Here is a 15732-nt window from a genome sequence, read left to right on the forward strand (position 1 = left end):
GGCCATTCTGTAAATGATGGCATGATAGGTCTAAATACCCAAACAGACATCATCAAACAAAAGTACATTCTGAAATGCCTATTGTTGGTTATTTTTAGACATGCGGGACTGGATAAAGAGAACTGTTTTTTTCTGTACACGCGATGACCCTTTAAGAGCCTGATCACTGTAACCGAACTGGTGTTGCTCTAAGTAAGGACGATGTTCTGCACTGGATCAAGGACAATTTGAGTGTTAGATCTTCAGATTCCAGAAGGAGATGGGCCACCAAAAAGTCTTGTAATTGCTTGTGACACTACGGATTTTTTGAGAGGTCCACAGGGGTACCAGTTTCCTAACACCAGTGGGCGTAGGTATTCTCTTAGGTGGATTATGAGTGCCAGCTGCTTGAACAGTATGTGTAGATTAAATGTACTAGTGCTCCCCATGCATTGCTCCCACAGCAGTTTTGCAGGCACTTTGCAGTGAACGGTTCTGAGGATGCTTGAACAGGAACCTCTGAGGGTGGGGAAGACAGGAATGCACTGGCAGTACTTATAGATGAACGGTTCAAAGAGAGGAAGCCAGACTGCATTTCAACTGCTATCTCTTGCTGTGAATTTGATAGTTGTATCTTGAGATTAATAACTGCTTTCCCACATTTTGATCATGTTGAGGTCATACAACTCCACAACTGTAGACATTTGCGAGGCAAAATTAGGGGGAACAGACAAAATTGAGCTACATCAGAGGAAGGCTGGACTCTGACAAGCAGGGGCAGAACAGGAGACAGGCAGGGGTGAGAGGCAAGAGCAAGAAGATTAGAGCAAGGAGCTTAACAGTCAGAGGCAGAACAGGACATTGGGGGAGACATGGGACACAGGCAGGGTTTGGCAGCAAGAGTGGCAGTACTAGACACCATTGAGGGGCAAAGAAGAGAGTAACATTGTACAATGGGTGCTTCTGATGATTCTCCAGCAAACAGCGCCGAGGCAGTGGATTGAAACTTTCTAGTTAATTTGCTGTCATTTTGTAAAAGTGGCAGAGTGACAGCTAGTCCGGTTGGGCCACTCTGATGCAGTTGAACAGTGGCGTAACACAGGCCCCCGCAACCCCTGCGGTGCGTGGGGGGCCTGAGCTCTAGGGGGCCCCCTCAGCACAGTACTCTGGCCGAGAGCTGCTGATTAAATACGGAGCAGGGGCCCCCTCCCAGTGCCTTGCAGGGGGGCCCCCTCAAGTTTCGTTACGCCACTGAGGGGTGGCTACACCCATTTCCTTTGTCCAGTTTTGCGCCAGAGCAGGGGCTGGTAGCCCCTGCAACCGGTTTGAGCTGGGCTATGCACAGGGACACCAAGAGTGCCCCCAGTGCAGACTCCTGGAGTGCTCCCACCCAGCCCTAATACACTAAGGCCTGTCTGGGAGGTGGTCACACCTCCCTGTGACAGGAAACCTATTGTCCAGGCCTCCCCTGCTGGAGTTTCGGTCAGCATCAGGAGGCCAGACCCGTGTCTGTGGCTGGCAGCATCCATTTTATGATGCCAGGGCTCTGTTAGCTGGTACTGGGTATACCGGTGCTGTAAAGTCTCTCCCTCTCGAAGGGTGGGATCATACTCCCACGCCAGTTACTGATGTGGGGGTATGATTCCCAGGTGTTTGACACCAAACATGACATGTTTTGTGCAGCCAGTCCAAAGTTTGCATTTACCGTTTGGTTATAATGCACTTAAGAGTATATGGTTAGGCTGCATCACAGACAACCGCGGAGAAGAGATTCCGGAGGCTGCAGAGGGGCTCTGCACATGCATGGGCACCCTCTCACACAAAACCAAGCACCCTGCCTTCAGGATTGATAAGGCCTGCCATAGGGGTGACTGATGAGGTTTATATGTGCAGTGATTGGTGAGATATAGTGAACCTATATCTCAGTAAGGGGTGCATGCACCACCTAACCCAGGCTACAGTAGCAGACCTTTGGTGTCATTTTGGAGGGCTTCCCAGGAGTGGCATAATACATGCTGCAGCCCCTGGTAGGCCTCTGGGGTACCTATGCCCTGGGTACATAGTATACCATATATAAGGGCACCCCAGAATCCAATCTGTGGTGTACCTAAGGTACATGGAATTAATTTAGAGAGGAAGCAGCTAGGCTGGGGTCCTGAATAGCAGGGCCCCAGCCAGACTAAAGTAAAAAAAACAGTGAAACATCAGCAAAAAGTGGGGGTAACCATAAGAAGCAGATCTTACTCTCCTACACACGATATCAGCTCCCATCACACGGTCACCTGGTGAAGAGCCAATATCACACGGTGGCAGGGATACCAAGCTGAAAACCACTGTAAATAGTGGTTTTCCAGCTCGATTTTCAAGGCTTTGAACTACCTACGTCAATTAAGTGGTGTGCAAACACCCCAGGACATCAGCACAAGCCTCACTAGTCATTTATTTTGGTGGGGTGGAGGGGGACTTGGGGGCAGGGTTTGGTTCAAAAGTGTCTCATAGGTATGAGGTCCCACCCCTCCAAGGACCCACCCCCTCGTCACACATGAGACTGTTGTTCCAGTTGGCAGGTATGGAATACTAGCACAATGAAGTAATCAGTCATTAAGATAGAATTGTGACGATGTTGCCTTTGATTGAACTGCTACCATATTCTACTTCCTTTAGTGTTAGATTTGTATTGTCTTCCAATAAAACAATACAAAGATGTGCTCCTACATACACAAATTCTGTACAGCCTCATAAACATTCACTTCACTGGCTTTTATCTAGACCTCTGGTGCCTTCAGTTAAATGTTTATGAAGTCTTCCCAAGGCTATTATGAATCTCTGTGTCTAAGCCTAAACGTCCTACGGTACTCTTCCAGAGTGAGACCAAGCGTATTCACTATTGCATTCTTCTTGTGGGTGTAGGATCATGTTACTTCTCATTTACAGTTAGGAATGTGTCCCTCCCTGTTTCGGCAACAATCCCCCACACCAATGGTCCATAGTGCTGTTTGTCCACCCTGTGCATTGTATGTGGAATATATTGTAGGTATGGATGACTTCCTGTGAATGAGTCTCAGAGATTAGAAAATGAAAACAATGTATTATAAGTTCAAAGGAGGGATGCAATATGCAGAATGACCTGCATAAGTGAGGAATGAATTAATGTTATTCTCAAATCGGTTCTGGTAATTATCTGCTTGCTAGATATTAGACATATTCTTTATATTACCCTGACTTTTTGAGCACGAGGATTGTGAGGATTTTTTAGCACATGCCATTTTAATGGGATGTGAGAAGGTTTGAAGCAGGTGTTATTGCTTCTGACTGTGAGAACATCTTTACCTTTTATCTCCATTCTCTTTATGCCCAGCCTTGCCGCAGTTGTCTTGCATTTTCCCTAGCTTGTTCTGTGTCCCAGTTGAGTGAAAGCTTCTCCTGCGGTTGCAAGGAATGGATGTGTTTCTTTATGCGGTCTTGCTACAAACAACTTCAGCTTACTGTCACAGACAACATTGTATACAATACTCCACAGAGCCAATCTTGCTCAAGATTAGAAGGCTATTCTCCATTTCTGTGTATGACGCACCTACAGGAACTTTTTGATTTCACTATTGGTAGATTTGTTATTCATCCTGTTCCAAAGGTAGCTCCTTCTCATCAATGGACTTGAAAGGGCTTCACACCTCTTGCATTTATTTATTTTATGTATTGTGTTTTTGCAAATTGCATCAAGCTTGCAATACGCATGCGCTCAAAAAGTTTAAATCGCACGTTGGCTTCAAGTTTACCATGGGCATGAAAGGAAAAAATCCTTCAACCTAAGACAGTCAAGGCTCTTGCATGGAGAGACACTTGTTTCTGCCAGCTGACAACGAGTTGCTGCTAGCATCCACTGACATGCTGCACATGAATCAAGGACTCCCTAAGCTCTCACTGGCATCCTGAGGATAGAATGAGGGATTGTACCTGTGTCTGAGACAAAGGTGAAAGAGTAGTTTGCATCCCTTTTACAGACCAGCCATGCCCAAGACTAATGATGATGTTGATGATGATATGGGGTTTATTAAGCGCTCGGATAACGAGGCATCTTGGTGCTGATGAGTGTAGGCAGAGGCAGAGGCTGAGCTAAATCTACTCAGGAGTAAACAGCCGGGTTATCAAGGCCTTCCTAAAAACTAAAAGGTTGGGTTGTAGTCTCAGTGCCGCTGGCAGCTTTATTCCACAGTTTTGCCGCATAGCAGGACAGGGATCGGCCACCCCATCTGGCCCTTCGGAACTTGGGGGTGCAGATCAGGCCAAGACTGGTCGATCGTAGGTTTCAAGAAGGAATATAGGGCCTGAACATTTCCTGACAATCATCTGAGTCCCCCAATATTGTGCCTTGTGCACTAGGCAGAGTGCCTTGAATTCGATTCTCTGCCACACGGGGAGCCAATTTAGTGCTCTTATTCCATGCGACGTAGGGTGACCCTTAGGGAGCTTTAGAATTAATTGTGCCGCCGCATTCTGCAATGATTGCAATTTGATAATCTGGTGATTATCGATGCCCAAAAACATCGCATTGCAATAGTCCAATTTGGACAAAAAAAGGGCCACCATTACCGTCTTCTGTAGTTTGGGGGGATGAAAGGAAAGATTTTGCGAAGGGTCTTTAGCATGAAAAAACTGGCAGAAGTTAAGCTGTTGACCTGTGATGACATGTTAAGTTTAACATCGAAAATAATTCCTAGATTCCAAACCTTCCTGACAGGATGCGGGCATTCCCCAGCCTCTAGCGGCCACCAGGACTTGTTCCAGAATGATGATGTCCCGTTTCCGAACTCGATCACTTCAGTCTTTCCTGTGTTTGTTTATCTTCAAAAAGCTCAGACTCATCCACTCCATGATGTCCTTTAGGCAGGAGTGGAAACTGGCAGCTGTAGTCTCAAGCCTATCTGAAAGGGATATCACCAATTGAGAGTCGTCGGCATACGACACAAACGTGAAACCAAGTTTCCTAACAAGGGTTGCTAATGGTTTCACATAGACGTTAAACAACGTCGGGGACAGGGCTGACCCCTGCGGAACACCACAGGGCAGATTGAAACTGTCCGATTCTAAGCCGTCCCACTTCAAACTCTGTTTTCTATCCTGCAAAAAGGAGAAGAAAAGGGCCAGGCCGAGTCAACAATTCCCACCTCCCGTAGTTGCAGCGCCAACACCGTGTGATTCAAGGTGTCGAATGCGGCCGACAAATCGAGGAGAACGAGAATTGCCCTGCCCCCGCCATCCACCACTCTCCGGATCCCCTCAGAGACCACAGTCAAGGCGTACTCAGTGGAGTGTCTTGGCCGAAAACCATGTTGAGTCGGATCCAATAGCCTGTTGCTCTCTAAGTATTCTGTCAGTGCACTATTGACAGATTTTTCGAGGACTTTAGCTACAAATGGTAGACCCGAGATCGGACGGTAGTTATTTGGTTCGGTAGGCTCTAATGTGATCTTCTTCAAAATTGGCCTAATGCATGCGGTCTTCCAGGCCGTGGGGTAGATCCCTGATGCCAGGACATGGTTAATCAGAGGGGTGGGGATCTCACTGATCCTCTCGGCGGCCAGATGCATAATAGCAGGAGGGCAGGGGTCATTCGGAGATCCAGATTTGATCGATTTTAGAAGGTTCATAACATCCTCAACAAGAAGGGGTCTAAAACAGGTTAGCTTAGACTGCGCTATCTCTACCGTTGAGGAGGATTGGTAGTTGGTTGCCTGAACGTTTAAAGAGTTAGCAAGGCTGTCATATATCACTTGCACCTTGTTCTGAAAGAAGGCAGCCAATTGGCTGCAGAAAGCCTGATCAGGTTTAAAAGAATTAGCCTGCTGCGGTTTAGCTAAAAAGTTCACAGACTTAAAGAGTTCTTTGGCTGAATTTCCTGCCTCTTGAATCTTAGCTGTACAGTATATTCGTTTAGCTTCCAGAATAGCCTCCTTGTAGTGTTTGAGAGCCTCATTGTAAGCATCTTTGCTCTGTCTACTATTATCTACTCTCCAGAGTCGTTCAAACCTCCTGCATTCCACCTTTAGCCCTTTAAGTTCAGGGCCATACCAAGGTGTCGCCGCCGGACACCTCTTAGCTGTTCCGGTATGTTCAGGGGCAACGCAGTTAGCCGCATTCAGGATCCACTCATTGAACTGGGAGGACGCGACCTCATTGCCGCTGTCTAATATGGGGGGGCGGGGGGGGAATATTAAGAGCATCATGTAGGTCCCTACTTTTTACCTTGTTCCAACGTCGGAACGTCACCCTGGTTGTTTTAGGGCGAGGGCAGTTCTTTAGGGCCCTAGCCCTAGCCTAAAAAAAGACTGCCTTATGGTCTGTCCAAGGAAGTGGCTCCACTCTTACAAATATAATGTCGGGTTGTTAGATAAAAGCCCGTCCAAAATATGCCCCCCTTGATGTGTAGGCATGGACACTAACTGGCCCAAGCCATACGCCTCCAGATGGTCTAGGAGTCTAGCAGTCTCAGAGTTTGTACCCAGTTCCAGCTGATAACTGAAGTCTCCAGGTATTGTGAAGAATTCAAAATCTGTGCACGTTTCCATATAGGTCAAGAGAGCCTGCGAAAAAGCAGCTCTAGGGCCCGGCGGTCGATAGACCAATAGTCCCTGAATCCTCAAGGAGTCTTTGAGCCTGACGCAGAAATACATAGCTTCTGCCGGGAGGTCCCCCACTGCCTCCACTTGAACCTTCAGGAAATCCTTGTAAATAATAGCTATGCCACCCCCTCTGTTTCCTTGTCTGTCTTGATTACATAGTGCATAGCCAGATGGCAAGGCAGCATTCCAATCCGGGACAGAGGTGTCATCTGTCCAAGTCTCTGTAAGAAAGACTATATCGGGCTTATGTGCATTCAATAGGATTTCTAGTTCATGTATATGCTTAATAACCGAACGTTTGTTGAGGAGTATACAGTGGAGGCTCTCTCCTTGTGTATCAACAGTGCCTCTTGTCGGCCCTTGATCTCTAGAAGTAGAACCTGTGCAGCCCTCAACCAAAGGTCCCACCCGACTCCCCCCCGCTCCGCTAGCTCCCCGTCTCTGTGTCGTTAATATCAAATCCCCCCTACCTGATAGAAGCAGTGTGTGCAGGGGGGAGCTACCATCTTATCCCCCAGGCTGAAGGTGTTGCAATCACTGCAGCGTTCACCCCAAAGCTTCAGCAAAGCCTCTCTGGTGTAAGCATGGACCCTGGATGGCCAAGGGTCCTGGTGCTGGGCACGCTCTGGGCGCCGACGGGCACAGATTGGCTTGCCTTTGGCACGCCTTCGGCACGCCATGGGCGCACCTGCTGCACGCGCTCGCACTAGCGTGCTTTTTGTTGTCCGGTGGGCGGGAGGACTAGAACGCTGACCCAGGCAAGGTGGGCCCGCTCTTACAGACGGGCACCACGGGTCAAGCAGAGGGAATATGGCTTCCAGGGGAAGGGTTCTAACAAATGGGTATGTGCAAACCAGCAATTCTTAAAAACAAATCACAAATAATATTTCAGCCTCACACAAAAGCCAGTGTCTTGTCTCAGTTTCTCTTCTTTTTGAACATGGTGGTGGTTCCTCCACATTCACATTAGTTGCATACAAGGAGTCTGCCTTTGGAAAAAAAGCACTTGCAATGCAAGCTGATCTCCACTGTGTGCTTCTATACAAGCAAGACCGATTGGCATTGACAGTGCTTATTCTTCATTCCTGAGACTCCCCATGAATGTTTGGGTGCCCCCCTCATCATGTTTCTTCTGTCACTACCGGTTCATGCGTCAGTTGCCTTACTTGGACAATACCTCCAGGCCTGGCATCATGTTTTCAGTTGTGATTCATAAATCTGATTGGTTCAGGGTTTTGTACACATGGTCCAAATGTGTCACTATGGAGATAACCAAAGTTTTTACATAGAAATACAGCTTGGTCATAGTATTGACTCATGTAGTGGGGATTAAGGAAATCATTTTGCTCCCACCAACTTTACTTACAGGTTATATGCAAATGATTTTCTAAAAAAAAAAAAATTGGTCCTAACCCTACCTAAAAATTGCAGGTGTTCTTCTTTACTATCCTTTAATTCATCAAAGTTGTTATCCTACATGCCTACAATTTTAGATACAAATTTTTGATTACAAACATACTGTTTTTTGTATATCCTAAAAGTTTAGATTCAGTGATTCACTCCAATGATTTTCTTTATCGTGTGTGCCCATGGGGTTAATGGAAATATTTGATATGGTGTGTTAGTGTTCCTGGGTTCCTTATTTCAGAAAACAGTTTCTGATATATATCTGGTAGCAGTTAGGTTGAAGCACATATAAGTAAAATAATGCTCTGCAAATCATGAAAGCTTAAATAGTGAGAGCCTGATTCACATAGGTAACTTACACTTTTGAGTAAGTTTGCTACTTTTTGGCTATTCGCGAAAAGCTGAGTTTAACTTTATTCCAAAAAAGGTAATTCACACTTTTGAGTACGTTTACTACTTTTGGCTATTTACAAAATCTGAGTGATACTTTTGGAGTAAATTTACACTTGGATTTTCTGAATAGCCAATTAGTTGTAAACTTAATCAAAAGTGTAATTTACTCAAAAGTATAAGATACTTATGTGAATCAGGCCCTTTGTGTTTTGAAATCCATGTTTTTAAAACTGTTTTTCTAACCTGGTCCTGGTTGTGATGCAACATTTGTAGAATGTGTTAGATGAATGCAGTAACAAAGTTCTCTATGGCCCTCCTTATAAGGGCTGGTGTTAGGGGTGATATTCATCACATCTAATAAAGAAGGACACTGCAGGATACCTTATTATATAATGTGATAAATAGCTCCTATTACGAGTCTTTCCCTTAAACATTACCATTCCATGCAGATCTTTGTGCTTACCTTTCTAAAATCTTGTGTCAAAAGCAGACAAAAAGAGCCAGGAACAATAATAGGGATGCTCTGATGAGATATAAGAAAAAGAAGAACGATAATTTACCTCTAGATTGTGTCACCACCTACTTCACCATCTCTAGCCCAGTTAAAAAAGCTATTAATAGGAACTGGAAAATCTTGAGCACAAGCAATCTTGCACTCAAAAACCACTCTTTGCACATAAACGTGGATGCAAGGGCTCACAAAAAACAACTGACTTCCCCATGGCTCAGGCCACCTCCCATATGGAGCCGCAGAATGTGCTACCTTCCAAAGTCCACCCAGAAAATGGATCTAAGTTTAGAAAAATATAGGATCCAGTAAAAGCACACAAATTACAAATCTTCAAATGGGATTGACTTGGTTACCTGTCCATGCAAGATGAAGTATGTAAGGATGACGTGCAGGAAAATATAGTTATGCATTAGTGAACATCGCAATAATCTGCTATTAGAAGAGTGACTACCAAGATGGCTAACCACTTCATCAGTAGTGGGCACACTAGACAATTGGACACTGCTCGGACAAGTACAGACAGCCCTCTATACTAACGGTCCAAAGCCCTGATGGGAAAAGAACAGAGATCGGTGTACCAATTGTGTACACAGAAGAAAGGTCTTAATTACATCATCCCTTGGCTAAGACTTGGAAAAGGAGGGTTCCTGTCACTTCCAAGTATGACTCACTCGTATTTTCACCTGCAAGCCTGTGATACGCAAATGTGAGTATAACTATAAACATATTCACAGACAGGATAAAGAATGTAGTTATGGGACAGGTCCTTTCTGCACGGCTAAGATCTTTGTGAGTTAATGTTCATGTGGCATGGTACCTCGTCTGATGTGAGGTCAGCTGTAGAATGTTGTGAGAGAACACCGGGGGTTTGAAGAACATAGGCTTGGTGTCACTTAGATATGTACTTGTCATTGGATGAGGTGCAAAGGATTCAATCTGACTTCCTTACCTCGATATCCTGGTTTCATGTTTTATTTCAACACCACTATTCTGGCGACGATTTATGGGATCCAGCATGGTACACCTCAACAAGACAAGTGGATGAATTCCGGCCGTTACGCACGGAAATCTTTGGTGTCCAGTTCCGTGGCGGAATCTGTGTGTCATTGGAAGTATGTTTCTGCAGTAATCCATCGTGGTTAAATTATTATCCTTCATAAGGCTTTGGATGTAGAATTGCGTCGGAGAGGTCAGATGTATTAAATCCTCGAGCTCCATTGTAGTGTCCTGCGAGACACGTTCTAGTGTCCCACAGGAAGCTGTAATCCCAGCCACTCCCTCGAGGGCTGGACACACTGCACCCCCACACCCATCCATCACGGGTGCCACGAGTGACGTGGCCCCATCAATAAAAGGGCCCGAGTCCACGTGCTCGTGGCCAGTTACTGCAGCATTTCTTCTGGTGTCTGTGTCAATCATTTTCCCTGATGTGGGCCCTCGGCCCAACACTACACTGGCGACGAGGCGGGTAGTTCACCCCGCATGTCTGCAGCGCTGCTTCATTAATCCTCGTAGGGGAGGAAGAGAGCCCGGCAAGCGACACCCTCGGCGAGCTGTCCACAGCCACCCGTGACTGCTTGGGGGAGACTGAGATCCTCGTGTCACCGCTCACCGCCTCCTAGACCCGGGGAGGATCAGTGTTGCCCGCACACTGACTCACTCATGCTACGTGCTTTCAGAGAAGTCAAAGCCTTGCTGAGGGAAAAGCAAGCTACCCGGCACATGCACCGACGTCCTAGGAGAAGTCCCGGTAGCGCCTGCAAACGGCAGCCGTGGCAGCAGTGATCCCAACCAACCAACCCGACAGCAGGTCAGTGGCCTAAGAAGCACGACAAATTTGCTGCCACTAGCGATGCTCTGGAAGCGCCTGAGACCCTGACCCTCGGTGTACTCAGCCCATAGCCGGAGGTGCCCACAGGCCGTCCTGCCCGCCGTCATTGCACCAACACCCACCAGGAAAACGGGCACAACATGGTGTGGCCATTCGCGGCGCAGCCAGCAGCGGCCTGATACAGGAGGCGATCACGAGACGAGAAAGGCTGTACAGCCTGGATGCCCGCTACCCAGTTCTCCACCCATGCACCCTTGCCGCTAGTATCGCACACCAGCCGGCACTCACCTCAAAACTCCCAGAAGACGGCCAAAGACGACAGGGTGCCGCATCCTGGCGAGGTTTATTTGCGCCGATTCACGGCCCACCCCGTTGCTGCACACAGAAGCGAGGGCGGCGCCCCAGGGGAACATCTGCAGCGGTAAAAGGGAAAAGCCTATGTCCAGCCGCACCAGCAGAGCGTGATGGTTTCTCCACGCCAGGCCGGGGCCACTCGCTGGAATGAGCCGAAGTACTAGCAGCGCCACCTGGTGGTCGGGAGTAACGGTGCGTCTGCTCTTAACAGAAACTAGCAAGCACTGGCAATGATCGGTTGACGCCCCACAAGCACACGTCCCCAGAAGCCTGCCACATCAGCAGCATTGTTCCAGGCAGCATTGTCCCCGCAGGAGCCCACAGCTCCAGAGAAAAGAGGAAAAAGGAAAATCGCCTACATCCCCCGGGCTGCTCACCCCGCAAACAATCTCACGGTCACCTGCCTATGCGATGACCCTGACACAGTATGGCCAACAGCATGTGAGAGGCTGCCACGCTGAACACTGAGGCACTACACCGCCACCTAGTGGCCACGGGGAGTGCTGCAGCCACACCAACCCAGCACGCACGGGAGAAACAGCTGGCTGTGCAAAAACCAACAGGACGATAAATTCCTCATGGCAGGGAGATCCAAACCCGTGCACCCACAGAGACGCAGCGACCAGTAGATCCCCAGCCTAGGAACAAGGCTGAACACGGCTAAGCGATAGGGAGTGCCTCAGGCCCCCACACGAGTGTAGGGTGCAGCTCACTCCGCCCTAGCACCAAGTGCACCACTCAGTGTTTTCAGCTCCTCCAGCAACCAAACCTGCAGCAATCAGGGCAAGCCACCGCAACAACCACGGCACCACCTGGTAGCTCCCCGGACCCAACGCGCGGAAGGACAGACATACTGCCTGGCCAGAGCAGTCAGCCAGCTGTGCCCTGCAACCGTTAGCCCAAGCGGCACCATAGATGGGAGGAGAGGACAGAAGTGGCAGGACCAGCAAGAAGAGACTGCAAAATGATCCTAGTAGGAGGATATGCATGGGTACATCCAAAGAGCGGTCCAGCACACTGACTGCCCACCGTGACCAACGTCAGCAGACCAGTGACAAGCCCAGCTGCACGGCACCCGTGGGACCAGCAGCACCAGAGCACAGAACAGCGTCCTGCTAACTAACCGGCAATGGCAATCAACAGATCCAAGCGGACACACCGCCACCACCTGGAAGACGGCCGGCTCACGCCCAGTGGCTGAGACAAACTGAACCAGGCACAGCAAGACGCGCCCTCCGAGAAAAATACTCATAGGGTGGCCCTCTGCAGCCTGCGAGTGAGAACAGCCAGGACGCCTTCAAAGACAGCGAAGTCTCCAGGTAGCCGCCACACCCAAGAGTCCCAAGGTGCGCCCAGCTGCACCAGCGCAAACCAGCATCAGAAAAGCAAGAGCGCTGACTGCCACTTCTGCAAGTACAGGGAGAGACTATCAAGCCATGCAAAGAGCCGCAAGAAGCTCAGAGCTATACATGGACAGCCACCACTAGCAAGAACGGATGACCAGCTAATGACAGCGACGTCTCCAGGGAAGCTGACCCCAGCAATAGCTCAAGGACGACTAGTGCAGGGTACGCACCACACATGGCTGCCCAACGCCACTGCGAGCGAAGAGGTTGCATCACCCATCCCTACTTGTGAACAGGCACAACCGCCAACCACACCACAGGCACACCAGTGCCAGAAGGGAGCGCCTAAGGCGAAGACGGAGCGCATGTGGTCCGAAGTGCGCAGAAGACCACACCAGTGAATCCGACAGCACGGGCAGGCGCCCAGGAGATAGAGACATCTCCACAAAGAAGCACTGCTGAACGCAGATAGGAGAGCACCCACATCTCCACCGCCACAGCAAAGCCCCGCAGTGGGCCGAAAGCAACAGTGTCCTCCTCAACGCTGCCTCAAGATGGAGTCGGCAGTGACCCACGACAGACAAGAGAGGAGTCGCACCTGCAGCGGCCCGAAAGCGGCACAGTGACCTCCTCGACACTGCCTCAAGATGGAGTCGGCGGTGAACCACGACAGGCAAGAGTGGAGTCGCACACACCATGTGGCAGGCCACCACAGCAATAGGCACTCCAACGCCAGCGACACGCAACTGGACGTCACGTCACCCAGCAAGCAAGGAGCGTGCCGGAGCGAAGGCAGAAGCCGGGGCCAGGACGGCGCCGCCTCGAGGTCTAAGCGCAACGCCCTTGATGAAAGAAGAGTGACAGCCCTGTCACCCTGCGAACCGGTTAAACGCAGGTGGGCGGAATAGACCAACAAAAGAGAGAAGACCAAGGACTCACCCAGCAGCCAAGAGCACACCCTGACACACCAGACAGCCACAGAGGCGGACCGACGTCCCTGGATACAGCTCCACGGGTGAACCAAACAAAAGCTGCAGCAAGCGCAAGCCGCGTCTCATCCCTACGCTTCCCCAGGTGACCGTCCATCCCCAAGCGTCGGCATTCTAAGTCGAGTGGCATCCCTGCTCCTGTCCGCAGATGCCACGGGTGAAGTTCAGCACTGAGCGTCCGTCCTCACACCGCCTCAAGACGGAGTCGGCAGTGGCCCCAAGCCAGGCAAGAGAAGATCCACACATTCTACGTGTTAAGCCGCCACCGACACTCAACATCAGCAAGGCGGAGGCACGTGGCTGCCCAGGTCCATCCTGACATCCAAGCTCTACCAGCAAGTCACCACCACCTGTCATTCCGACTCACCACATGGCTGGCAACCACCATCACGCCAGCCATCAGCACATGCATCAAACACCACTCCCCGAGTACCGATGGACTGGAGTCCGAAACCGTTGCCACACAAGCCGACTAAACGAAATCAGAAGCCACCTCTGAACCTGGCCTACACCAGAACCGCGACAGCGAGTGCAAGTCTTGAACAAGACTCATCCACCCGTGAGGGTTGTGCGTGCAACCAAGCAATGGCTCCTCGGCGGTCCTGCAGCTGCACCCAGACGGCACACAAGCAGCGGCTCCAGCGCAGCCTTCCTACAGTCGCGCAGCAACCCCGACGATGGGCCTCCCCAGGTGGGAGAGCGAGGAGAGACATTGCCCCACCGACATGGTACCGGTCGCAGCCAAGCGGTTCAACAGGGACAGGCGGTCCAGCAACACCTCCGTGAATTCTCACTTGAGACTCCATCCATTGGTCACGACGCAGCACGCTCAAAAGAACTGTTAGAACTCACCACAGACCATCACCGACATCAGCCAAGATGAAGCCAGGCAAGACAGCAAGACATGGCATTGTCAGCGAATGGACGGTATGCAGCGGACGTCTCCAAGCCAGCGGTCGTGTCCTGAGTCCCACAGGTTAAATTACGGCTGCCCACCGAGAAGGTCCTCCTGCAAGCCAAGTTCACCAGCCCACGTCTGATGTCGTCCTGCCACCTGACTCGAGAGACTGATGGACCCTGTGATATTTAGTCAACTGTTTGTTTCTTCCCCACAGGTTGGACTGACACTTTGTTTGTCCTTCAATAAAGTTGGGGAGGAATGTAGTGTCCTGCGAGACACGTTCTAGTGTCCCACAGGAAGCTGTAATCCCAGCCACTCCCTCGAGAGCTGGACACACTGCACCCCCATACCTATCCATCACGGGTGCCACGAGTGACGTGGCCCCGTCAAAAAAAGGGCCTGAGTGCACGTGCTCGTGGCCAGTTACTGCAGCATTTCTCCTGGTGTCTGTGTCAATCATTTTCCCTGATGTGGGCCCTCAGCCCAACACTACACTCCATCTAATTAACGTGTGTGTGCTTTTGAAACTGCAGGTAGACTGTTGTGGAGTATGTCTACCCATCAATTTCAGGTACGTGACAGTTTTTAATCTTCTTTTTCTCTGTTGTGCTAAGAGGAATGTCACCTTCGCCCTCTAGCACCTCTTGCATGCACTGTGTTACTGAAGGTCCAAGTTCAGAGGAACGTCCATTCGCCCTCTGACTTGATTTTCCCTGCATCGGTCCGCATATTAGCAATATTGTTGAAGGAGCAGGGAGCGCAGAGGAACATCCATTCGCCCTCTGACTTGGTTTTACCAGCATCGGTCCGCATACTAGCAGTGTTGTTAAAGGAGCAGGGAGCACAGAGGAACGTCCATTCGCCCTCTGACTCTGTTTCCTCTTCGTCGGTGCGCATGTGCAAAGCCTCTCAACAGGAATCGGTCTTTGAGTGTCAGCAATGGTTTCAATTGGATGTGTTTACTGCTGAACTACCCACCTGATTGTATCATGGAAGGATTTCACTGGCATTCATGTTGGAGTGTTGGAATAGTGGAGGAACTTCAGCTTCACCCTCCAGATTCTAAAAGTCATTTCTTATGGGAAAAGAACAGTAGTTCAAAGGCAAATTTTAATAGGACGTCAAGCTAAAATAAGTTATATATTAATTTGAATGTGCTCTCATGGTTTTTTTTCATCATATGTCAATGTGAAAGAGTTCTAGTTTTAAATTTAATTATTTAAGTGACTTTATGTGGCCTTCAAATCTTCTTTGGTGCAGGAAAACAAGATTATATGCTGGGATTTTTTTACTTTTTTTATTATTGCAAATATAATAATAATAGGCTAAGCAAACGTTATAATTATTTTGTGAGAAGGAGTCTGACATCAAGATATATCATTTATAGTCATAATGCAAAAT

This window comes from Triturus cristatus, chromosome 4_2 (assembly GCF_964204655.1).
Source record: "Triturus cristatus chromosome 4_2, aTriCri1.1, whole genome shotgun sequence".
NCBI classification, from domain to species: domain Eukaryota; kingdom Metazoa; phylum Chordata; class Amphibia; order Caudata; family Salamandridae; genus Triturus; species Triturus cristatus.